At 34.2% G+C, this 12076-nt stretch overlaps 1 pseudogene; it reads left to right on the top strand.

Moving 5' to 3' along the window:
* The first annotated feature begins 3084 nt into the window (after positions 1–3084).
* On the top strand, positions 3085–5770 carry LOC143672964 (olfactory receptor 5M5-like; annotated as a pseudogene).
* Positions 5771–12076: the final 6306 nt, after the last annotated feature.

The following is a 12076-nucleotide window of genomic DNA, read 5'->3' as shown; positions in this document are numbered from 1 at the left end:
TCTGAAAGCATCTGCTTATAGAAATAGAAATAATCTTCAGCTGAATTTCTATGAACTATTTCAGGATTATTCAGTTACTTTCAGCAGAAAAAACCCTTACTCAAATGTAGCAAATTTTACATTTTACATTTGCTGATAATATTTATTTTATGCTTACTTAATAAATTAGTATGTATACACACACAGAGCATGTCTTCATCTTACTACCAAAACTCAATAGAAATGAATTTTTAATGTCATTATATACATGACTTAGAATAATCTTCTCTTCAGGGAAAAGGTATTACAGAAACTTCAGGCCTTGGGGGTCTATTCTTTATTGACATATTACGATGAAGTTTCCCAGATACTTTTACTCCTTAACATGTGAACTAGGAAAGAAACTCAACTAGAGGAGTCTTAGGAAGTGGGCCATGGATGACAAAAGAAGGCTGAACAAAAGAGAAGGGAGGAAATAGGCAGGTATTGCCCAAGAACAGCTTAACTTGTAATAATTTTAAGAAATGAAAGTAAAAATATGTGGAAATTATGAGATAATTTCAAACATTTGGAGTTTGCCTTATGTGCTATGTCCACATATATATAATTTGCCTTATGCCTTACACCAGATACTTAATAGATGACCATTAATAATTGTTAAATATGACATGTCAATCAAACACATAATGGTATGTAGTGTCTAGCTGTATAGATTGCTTTTTTGAGAATAGAACAGATTTATGCCCACCTGCAACTGATGTGCAAAACTCTGATGTCACAGTCTAGTCAATTTAATTTTTTCTTTAATTTTTCTTTAATTTTTTCTGCCTGTTTCTGTTCTCTCCCTTTTATGGAGTGGCTCTTGCATAGTCAGGATTTGCCCCAAGCATATATTTTTTAATGCATAATAAATTCAAAAGTTCATTACTATCCAACCTCGTGGCAAAATTGAACGAAGGGCAGTGCGATGGTGGCTCAGCAGGCAGAATCCTTGCCTGTCATGCTGGAGAACTGGGTTCAATTCCCAGTACCTGCTCATTAAAAAATAAAAAATTTGAATGGAAGCAGTTTCCCAAGCAATGCAAAGAAGTTATTATCTCCTTGTATTTTGTTCAGCTATTCAGGTTCAAGGAGTCTAGCATTATCTGTGGCCATAGTGAAATTAAGGATTCCTAGCCTAAAGAGTATGAGCCCTTTTCAATGAGTAAGCTTCAGAAATGCAGCAGATTCTTGCCCATTCCTTTAGTTCAAAATGCATATGGATATATAAAAGGCTCTGAGAATTGTTGAAAAAGAAATTCAATTTCATCTTTTTTGCACAACCTGGTACTTTCCAGATTTAGTGTTGCACAATACCCCTTCCTCAAAACCCCATTTTGTTGCCCAATATCCAGTACTTTTATTGAATGCAATTTTGCAAATACTAATCTGAAAACACCGGTGACAAGACACAGCATTTATTTGTGCTCCCATTTTCCCATTCTTAATTATAATTGTGCTGCATCTGTTGCAGGCTTTTCTAAAAGTGAACTGAAATAGAAGCAGTGTAATTACTTTGTTAAAATGAATTATCTACATGCATGCCAGGAGGTACTATTATTATTTAAATATTTATTTTCTTCCTGAGCGGTGGAGCAATCCACAGATTGCTGCATCTTTGTAAAAAAAGGGTAGGAAACAGGCAGTATAAATTCCAGTTTCCATTTTGTTATTTTAAATACATTAGCTGAGTGCCTGTATGGCATTAAAACAGAAGATTTACTCATACTAAGGTGAATATTTTCCAAAATGATCCTTTCTCCTGGGAATCAAAGAAAGAGCACCTTAAATGCACAAATCCTGAACATCTAATGATTTATTTCCTTCACAATAGTCAAAGTTGTAGATTTAAGCCTTGTAATGTTTTTATGTTTCAAAGCAACAGCTAGTGTGAGTTCTAATACATTGCAATACTTGTGTATAACATGCACACACACACACACACATCCTTCAAAGCAATAGTGAACGTAAAGTAAAAAATATGTATCTCAAGTTATAAGTGTCTAACTTCTTGCCTTGCTATTGCTGTTGAAAGGACTTTCCTGGTTTGCTTACCATTTCTTAAAGTAATTTTTTACCAAAACAGAAAATCCATTCCTACATCCATGTGGAATAACTTTGATTTTTCTTGCAAGCCTCCTATCTCTGAATGCATTGTTCCTGGAAGTTCTTGTCTTCTGAGAAAATCCCTTAACTAGGGATTTCAGATCCCAGTTAAAGGTTACTTTTCTTTGATTTCTATTATCATTCTTAGCACAATTAGTCATTTTGTTCAAATTTTTGTTATTATACTAATTATACTTTACTTAATTTTCTCTTCATATGTCTCTCTCATCACAAATATATCAACCAGCCTTCCCAAGGCAAGCACTGATTTCAGTGATACGTTTTCATCAAAATAACTTGTATACACATGGTATTCAATGCTGTTTATCTACAAACACTTTCTTTTTATCGTGACTAAGTCTTGCAATACCCTGTTAGCATCAAAAAGACAATATAGTGGCTCAATGACAGAATTCTCACCTGTCATGCCAGAGACCTGGGCTGGATTCCTGGTGCCTGATCATGCAAAAAAAAAAAAAAAGACAGTATAGCTAACTTGTGCAGATTTGTGATTTAATTCCTAGCAGTTTAGAAACTGGAAATATTCATGTAGTGATTGGCATCACACTGAATTGTTAACTGCACCTTAGTGAACATCAAACCTGAAAATTTTGTATTGTGCCCTGGTTCAATATTGTGCTAAAATTGAACTAATTGCTAAAGTTTTATATTTGACATACTACCTGTAAAACTGATGAATTTTGATGAGATTAAAATTTGAAGTTTTTGCATTCTGAGACTATGGGGCCCACACTACAACCTGGAAAAAATGTATTTGGCAGGAGAAAATCAAATTATTTGTTGATTCTTTAGCTTGGAAACTACTCTTGACTTCAGCTCCGTCTACTCATATGATAAACTCACTTCACTCATTTCTATTATCTAAATGGCGCCCATAGGCATTTCAGTTTGTGATTCTTTATTTGACTTTTTTGCATCATTAATAAAATAATGTACAACATGACCAGGAATCCGTATATGAAAAGGATATTCCTCCAAATCTTGGCACAGTGTTTTCTCATTTTATCATTTCATTAATCAGTATTATCTTACCTGATAATATCTGAAAGCATAATCCTTACATCACAATTAGAATTTTCTGATCTTATGTTAAGGATTTTTCCACTTTTCTTGATCAGTTATTTTTTTCTAATAAGTCCTAGACATTGTAATAATACAATGTAGAATATTGAAATATTTTCCTATGTTGCTAGATGGTTTAGAGTCATATTTTTGTTTACCCAGTAACAGAAATTTGCCAAATTTTGTTATCCACTGTAAATTCCTTAAATTCTTTCTGGGATAAATGGAGAACGTGGATGAATAATAAAACAAATACTATGATCACAATTTCAAGAATGCTCTTTTTCCCTCTCCATGTCACTTCTGTTTTACTCATCCATGTTCTGCTCACAACCAACAATAATTCATAAAGACTCTGTTCTTTCCAAACTTGGGGATCTTATATTTTTATTATGTAGAAATCATAAAATCTACTGTATCATATAGATATAGAAGTAAATCCAGTTGTAGGGAGTTTCTTTCAAACCTCTGTAATTCTGTGCTGTCCAATGCAGAAAAAGGGGAATGCATTTCGCAAAAATGGAACTTCTAAAGATTACTCCTTTAAATATTTCACATTCTGTGAGTGAGCACAAAAGTGTTTTCAAAATACATCACCATTTTGTTCAAGACTAGTCCCAATTTCTGTTGGTTTGAAAGGATGTATGTCCCCTAGAAAAGCCATGTTTTAATCTAAATCCCATTTCATAAAGGTAGAATAATCCCTGTTCAATACTGTATGTTTGAAACTGTAATCAGATCATCTCCCTGGAGGTATGATTTAATCAAGAGTGATTGTTAAGATGGATTAGGTGATGACATATCTCCACCATTTGGGTGGGTCTTGATAAGTTTCTGGAGTCCTATAAAAGAGGAAACATTTTGGAAAATGAGGAGATTCAGAGAAAGCAGAGCAGAATGACACAGTCATGAGAAGCAGAGTCCACCAGCCAGCACCTTTGGAGATGAAGAAGGAAAATGCCTCCCAGGGAGCTTCATGAAACAGGAAGCCAGGATAGAAAGCTAGTAGATGATGCCATGTTTGCTATGTGCCTTTCCAGATGAGAGAGATACTGTAACTGTATTCAGAATGTGCCTTCTGACTTGAGAAAGAATCCCTGAACTTCATCAGCCTTCTTGAACCAAGGTATCTTTCCCTGCATGCCTTAGATTGGACATTTCTATAGACTTGTTTTAATTGGGACATTTTCTTGGCCTTAGAATTGTAAACTAGCAACTTATTAAATTTCCCTTTTTAAAAGCCATTCTGTTTCTTGTGTATTGCACTCTGGCAGCTAGCAAACTAGAACACAACCTAAATGAAGAAATGATGGTTATAGTGGACTATAAATTACAGATGATGATTCAATTAATTTTTAGATAAACTTCAGCAATAATTCCCCTATTCTAAACAAGTTTGAGTCACAGTAGCTATTTTTTCTAGGACTCATCTGCACATTATATGACCAGCTATTTGGGGCCAAGGCCTTCTGGGGGCTACCAGCTTCTACATTCTTAGTCTATCTCTAGTAATAGCTGTGAGTGAGGGTGAGTGAGTGAGGAATAGACAGAGAAAGGTGAGAAAGAGAGAGAAAAGATGCATATGTTTGACTTCTCATTCACCTTCTTAATTTATTTTCACTCATCTAAGTGATCAATGCTGGTACCCAAGAAAATGGTCAGAAAATTCCACCTTCGTGACTGAATTTATTCTCTTGAGATTGAGGGACTGTCCAAAGCTTCAGTCCATCCTTCTTGTGCTGTTTCTGGTGATCTACTTGATCATTGTTGGGGTTAACCTTGGGCTACTGGTTTTGATCAGAATAGATTTATATCTCCACACACCCATGTACTTCTTTCTTGCCAGTTTGTCCTGCCTGGACTTGTGCTATTCCACTAATGTGACTCCCAAAATGTTGGTGAACTTCTCATCAGGGAAGGAAACCATTTCCTATGCTACGTGCTTAGTCCAGTGTTATTTTTTCAATGCCACAGTGATTACTGAATATCATATGTTAGCTGTGATGGCCTATAATAGATACATGGCAATATGTAACCCTTTGCCTTGCTGCAGCAAGATGTCCAAAGAGTGTGTATTTGGCTGATTGGTGGTCCACATGTCTATGGTTTCTTAGTGGCCTGATGGAAAGCATGTGGGCATACCACTTGACCTTCTGGGGTCCTAACATCATCAACCACTTCTATTGTGCTGACCCACCTCTCATCCGACTCTCCTGTCCTGACACTTTCATTAAGGAAACCTTCATGTTTGTGGTAGCAGGATTTAACCTCTCCAACTAACCTTCTCATCATCCTCATCTCCTACATTTTCATCTTCATAGCCATCTTGAGGATGCATTGTGCTGAAGGCAGGTGCAAAGCTTTTTCTACCTGTGGGTCTTACCTGGTGGCAGTGACTGTGTTTTATGGGACCCTGATATGCATGTATGTTAGACCTCCCACAGACAAGTCAGTGGAGCAATCCAAAATCATTGCTGTTTTCTATACCTTTGTAAGCCCTATGTTGAACCCCATCATTTATAGTCTGAAGAACAAGGATGTGAAACTTGTTTCTGGAAAATGACCATGGGAAATGCACTTTCAAAATTAAATCACATTGCACCTCACTTTATAAATCAGATTAAAAGATCTATATTTGAGAACTGGATCTAAATTTAACATCATTTATAGCAAAGTCAAATTTAAGTCCATCATAAAAAAAAGAAAAAAGGAAATAAAAAAATAAATCCATAATAAGCAGCTATAACTATAACAAGTCACAAAAGACACAGGGACAGATGATTTATAGTTTTACAAGTGAGATATGAGTACATGTGTGTATATGTGTGGGTGTGTATGTAGGTTTCGGGGATGATTACTCTTTCTAGTTTTATATTATAAAATTTATAATTCTTATAGTAAAATATTCTGAAGCTATAGAAGAATAGAAAGTAAAAATTCAAAGATTTTCTTTTTCATTCCACAACCCTGCTTTTCCATTCTGTCTGCCTTATAGTTACCATGATTACCAATTTTTAAAGTTCCCTTAAATTTTCTATATATCTACAAAAAATGTGTGGTTATTGAAACATGTACACAAAAATATAAATATCACATTGGCAATCATGATTCTATTGCAGTTACCCTTCAAGGGCTTCTCTTTTATGATTAATAAGAAAGTGACCACAACTGCTGATCAGACTTGCTTGTCATCTTTAGGATTGATGTCTTATAATAAGAATTCTTTGCTCCAGACTACCACCCACATACTTCTCCCCACTTGTGAGAGCCATTCTAAATAAAATGCCTTCTTTCTTCAGCCACAAAAGTAAATCACAATCAGAACTTCCAAAGAATATCAGTTTAGATTCTTAACATCTGAAGTAGAAAAAGGATGCTTTTTACAAATATGCATGGTGGAACCTCAGAAGAAATTGTGACTTCTGTAGAATTTATCCATGACACTCATACTCCTCAGCTTTGGGTTCCTTCATGCCTTCCCTCACCTTTGCCCTGTTACCTATTTTTCAAGATGGGCCAGATATTTGAAATTTGTACCACAGAACATACTGTTTCCATAGTTGTCATCTGCCATAATTAATCATTATCTTGAAATTTTATAGTAAAATAAGGTGAGACTTTTTAAAGACTTTTATGGCTGAAGGAAGCATAACATGTTTTAGATGTAACATTTCTGGTGAACTTGAATATGCATAGCATTAGCAAAATTGAGAAATTATTAAACCACAATAAGCCAAGAATTATTTCTAGAACCAAGAAATCTTCAAGAAGTACTATGATTGTACAGTTTTGTAAGGAAGTGAAAACATAAGGAGGAAATTCAATGCAATGTGTTTAGTGCTATACCAAAAGAATGTGAAAGTGTTGGTGTAACGTAGGAAAGAGGCAATGGATTATGGCTATCCCCAGACAAGAACTTCATTCTTTGTACACCATACACCCCACTCCACCCATAGCTTCTAGAACAATGTTTAATCAGACCATCAGGGTCTGAACAAACTAAGTGTTAGAACTGATTTGTTGTCTCATGTTAGATATTACTTTCAATTAAAAGGAAAAACTGCAGCTATTTGTCACTTCCCTTCATCAACATATTTTTCATATTTTCTTCAGTTTACTTCAAAGCAGTTTTCTCAGAGCTTATTTCTGCTCCATATCTCTCACAGGGTAATATTTCAATTGTTCATTCTATATTATTCATACAATTATTTCTATATCTCTCTATTATTAGACTTTGTTATTTAAATATTTTTCATTTAAAAGTCAGATTTTCTACAAATTCTGTCAAAACTACACATATCAATAACTACTTGTGTAAGTTCTTACATTCAATTAATGGTTTATTTGATTTCTATGTATACCCATACTTAATTATGTAAACATAGTCCTTGTATTAACCCCCAAATTTTCTCAGCTCAGAGTCCACGCTTCCATCTTTAAAGCTGAGCACAGTTCTTGGCACCAAGTAAAGTTTTATGATGCATGAAACATGAAATAAGAAATGAATCACATTTTGAAAGTCAACACAATAGCACCATTTTTATCCATTTTAGAACGATGTATTCAAATGGACAAAGAAATGCCCTTGAGGAAATACATTAGTTAGTTATAAGCTGAGGCATTTTTTCAGAAATATGTGGCCCATCCTGATATTGATACTTTTGACTGACCATAGCAATATTCAATCAATTATGATACCCTCATACATGCAATTTCAAGGCACAAGAGGAATTAAAATGAGTGATTTAATTAATTGACTCATTTGTTAGAATTTTACTATCAGCCTTAAACTTTTTTTCTTTTGGCATGGGTAGGCACCAGGAATCAAACCCGGGTCTCCAACATGACAGGGGAGAGTTCTCCCTGCTGAGCCACCATCGCACTGTCCCAGCCTTGAACTTTTGAAGTTAATTTTGCTGGATTTTATGTGACTTGAGTAAACTGAGTCATGTGCTCATGAAAGAACCTAGGAGAAATAGGAAAAAAAACTGGTTTATATTTCCCTAGGGCCCAATAATTATGATAGGATATTTTGCAATATTTTCCCTTACCTATATGAAAGATCAGCACCTTGGGCAGGCCACGGTGGCTCAGCAGGCAAGAATGCTTGCCTGCCATGCCAGAGGACCTGGGTTTGATTCCCAGTGCCTGACCATGTAAAAAATAATAATAATAATAATAAAATAAAATAAAAGCATTTAGCCTAGTGTGTAGAAGAGCACTAGGTAGTAATATAAAAACAAACAAACAAACAAAAAGATCAGCACCTTAATGGTTATTTCTGTGAGGGAACTTTATAGCCAGATTATCCAGGAAATGACAACTGTATTTGCTTAATTGTTGTGAGGCACACCAAAAGGGTTATTCAAAACTGCAAGCCAATTTGGAGTCTTTATTAGCCAGCTGGTGACTACCTCAGAAACTTCCAAGAATGAGGATTCAGAGAGCAGCCCCTAGAGGTTTTCAAGTTGTGCTTATAAAGGCTAAAATCATGTTGTGACTTTGCAGTTGCTAGCAAGCAAGTGTATCATAGAAACAGAAAAATGTTGTTAGCTGTTGCCAAAACACATCCTGTTCCCTCAGTTCCCTAAGATTGGTTATTGTTTAACTCTTGGGGACATTCCTCCCCAATGTTGTGGGAACTTTCCCTGCTTAGGCCTGATTGATTTCTCCTGGCCCTCCACACTAAAACCATTATTCACAAATCAGACACTTTCTTTGTTTCTGGATGTCTAAAGAAGGTTTAGATGTGCACATATATGAAAAGACAAAGGGGATAGAGAAAAATAATAGTGCCTGCCAAAGTTCAAGAACTTTTAAAGAAATGTTTGGTTTACTTTTCCCAATAGCACTCTGCATTCAATCTTATAATACAAATTTAAAGATACAGAAATGGAGTCTCCCAGTTTAATTATTCATTTAAAATCATGTCACCAGACAGGCATTCATATTTATCCTCTTCAAAATTCATTTATATCTTAAGATAGGATATGAATTCCATCAGATTTGACTCCCGAGAAAAGTCATGTAATAAATACAATCATTTTATGTTTTCCTAAAATGTTGACAAGTTATTTACAGCTGCATGCACATTGACCAATATAATTCAGTATGAGAAAACATCCTATTTTATAATGTATAGAAAAATTCAATTTGTTAGATTGAGTTTGAAGTCAGTCTGACTCTCTCATTCATCTGCTGAAGTAATAGTAAAAGGCATGAACTGTGGAATCAAAGTTACTGAGTGACTTATTCAACCTCTTTCTACCTCATATTCTTTTAAAATGAAGATATAATACATCCTCATAGAGTTGCCATGTATCAGAAATGGTTTAAAACTTAGAAAAGACTTAGCATAATAACATTTGCTCAATAAATATTAAGTCCTGTTTATTATTAGGTAAACAGTTACTTCACATATCTAAGACAAAATTTCCTGTCTTAACTTTCTGCATTTTTACTTTGAAATACTGCTCACTCTTTGGAGAAAATGCATTTATATGCTTTGTTATTTTATTAATGCATGTGTTTCCATGATATTGTAAATGTCAGAAGGTCAGAAATATTGTTTTGAAAGCAATTGTTTCTCTGTCACTTAGCATGGGATGTAGTAAGCACTTTTTGAAAAAATAGATTTAAAAAATTAGATATTATCGGGGCTGTGCAGATAGTTCAGTGGTAGAATTCTGCACTGCCATGTGGGAGACCTGGGTTCAAATTCTGACCCATGCATTTCCCCAAAACAAACAAACAAACAAAACAAACAAGAAAACAAACAAGTAAGACAAAAATTCAGCAGTGGTACTGCAATACTCACATGGAAAAAGAATGAAATGTGACCCCACCATAATGCATATGAAAAAAATTAGATATTATAATACTCTTCTTGTAACGTGATGGGAAAAAATATATATTTATATATATATAATATATATATATTTATATTATTTATATATAAAAATATATTTTTATATATGTTAAATATATATATAGTTTACAAATGGAATTTTAAATGTGTATAATTTCTTCATGTATAATCGGTCCATTTTTATACTTTATCTGGAAATGTTCAGAGTAAATCAGTTTAGAGAGAAGGAATTTAGCTACCTGAGGTTGACCAGTATTCCAGATTTATGCTTGCCTTTTTGTCTTCTTTCTAATAATTAATATTTTCTATCTTGTGAAAATCTTAGACTTAATCATCTGTATCACACCTTCATATTGTCTTTTCACTAATCTGCTAATCACATAAATTCTGGTGAATTTATTATTTGAGACTATTAGTTCATTTGTTGGAACAGTATAACATAATCATATTCCTGTTAACTCAATATTTTGTCCCCGGTGCAGTCTATGACAATCATGTCCACAGGTTCATCTGCTTTCCAGTTAGTTACAAAATTGGGTCCAAATGTTTCCACATTTATATGGTCATTGTTATATAGGCTGATTTTATATCACAGGTGTTTTCTCAAGAGCCAACAACATGTAACACCACCCTTCTTGCCACTTTAAAGCTGCCCAAACTAAATAAAACTGTATTTATCATACACCTGTTGGACTGCTAGAATGTGCTCAGGAGTACATGTATTACAAGTTTACATTTTACCAACAAAATGGAAAACTGTTTACTTTGTAAGCTAGAAAATGAGTTCTCCTAGAAAGACTCATTAGCAAAATTAGAAGTCCCTGTCCTATAGGTTTGTAACCCTCCAACTGAACCTCAAAGGTGTGATATCTGAAAATATGAGGAAACCATAAATAGTATCATGTAAATTTCATTTTAATCCATAAGCATGAAGAATTACCACACACATAATTTAAAAGTATTATTTCAAATCTGAAACTTGAAAGTTTCAAATTTCTGCATATTTTCATGGCAGAGTATAGTAAACCATCATATTTTTTTTGTTTTTGTGTGTATTTTTAAAAGATTTTTCCTTATTTGAACAGTACAATGAAGTCTTGTACAGTAAATTTTCCAAAAAATATCCAGTCAAGAGTCATAGTTAAGTAGTTGATTTAACACAACTTTGGCTAAAAAATATATTTAATCGAAGCCTTAACTGTTTATAAACCCCTCTGTCTCACATCTCACAAGTAGGTGTCTAACAGTGATTTCATCATTGAATTAATTCACTTACACTTTAAAGAGTACATTAGAAATTATGTTGATTTAATGAATGACCTTAGAATTTACACATGGGTGTGAGATTAACCATTGACTTGTGAATTGCAGGTAATCATTTATTCAAATGGGATTGGCTGGGGCAACTATTAGAAAAAAGTGGATTCTTTCTAGCTCTTTGCCCTGTGTATTGGGTATAATGCCAGTCAGTTTTGGCCTGACCACATCCATGCCAAGGACAAGTTAGTCCTTACTTCACACCTCAACTCCTAGAACTATTTTCATATGTTTTTGTTCACATGTTCATTAAATAAACTCAACACAGGGTTATTTATATCTACCAAAGTCAAGCTACTATAGATATTAAGAATGAGTAAAATATAATTTCTGCCTACAAAGAGTGATGTTAAGATAGGGAAAAAAACATCCGCAGTTAGTTTTACCATATGGCTTTCTGTGGTAAGTGAAATAGCTGAATTTTTGAAAACTGTTTTATATTAACAGAGGAATAAAAAATTAATTCTGATGGAGGCTTTTAAGTTATGTATCCTAGAGGAGGTTGCCCTTGAACTAGAACTTGAAACTTGAGTAGGAATGTAAAAAGGTAGAGAAAAGGAACATGGGCATTTCCTAAAGAAGGATCTAACTGATCAAAGGGAAAAACAGCTTGCTTGTGCCTGGAACACCAATCATGGATAGGAAAGTGAGAGTAGATGAGGCTGAATGGGGGCCAGTCAGATG

Source organism: Tamandua tetradactyla, assembly GCF_023851605.1.
Source record: "Tamandua tetradactyla isolate mTamTet1 chromosome 22 unlocalized genomic scaffold, mTamTet1.pri SUPER_22_unloc_3, whole genome shotgun sequence".
In the NCBI taxonomy this organism is placed as follows: domain Eukaryota; kingdom Metazoa; phylum Chordata; class Mammalia; order Pilosa; family Myrmecophagidae; genus Tamandua; species Tamandua tetradactyla.
The sequence above is the reverse complement of the archived record's forward strand: the minus strand, read 5'-3'. Positions and strand labels throughout refer to the sequence as shown.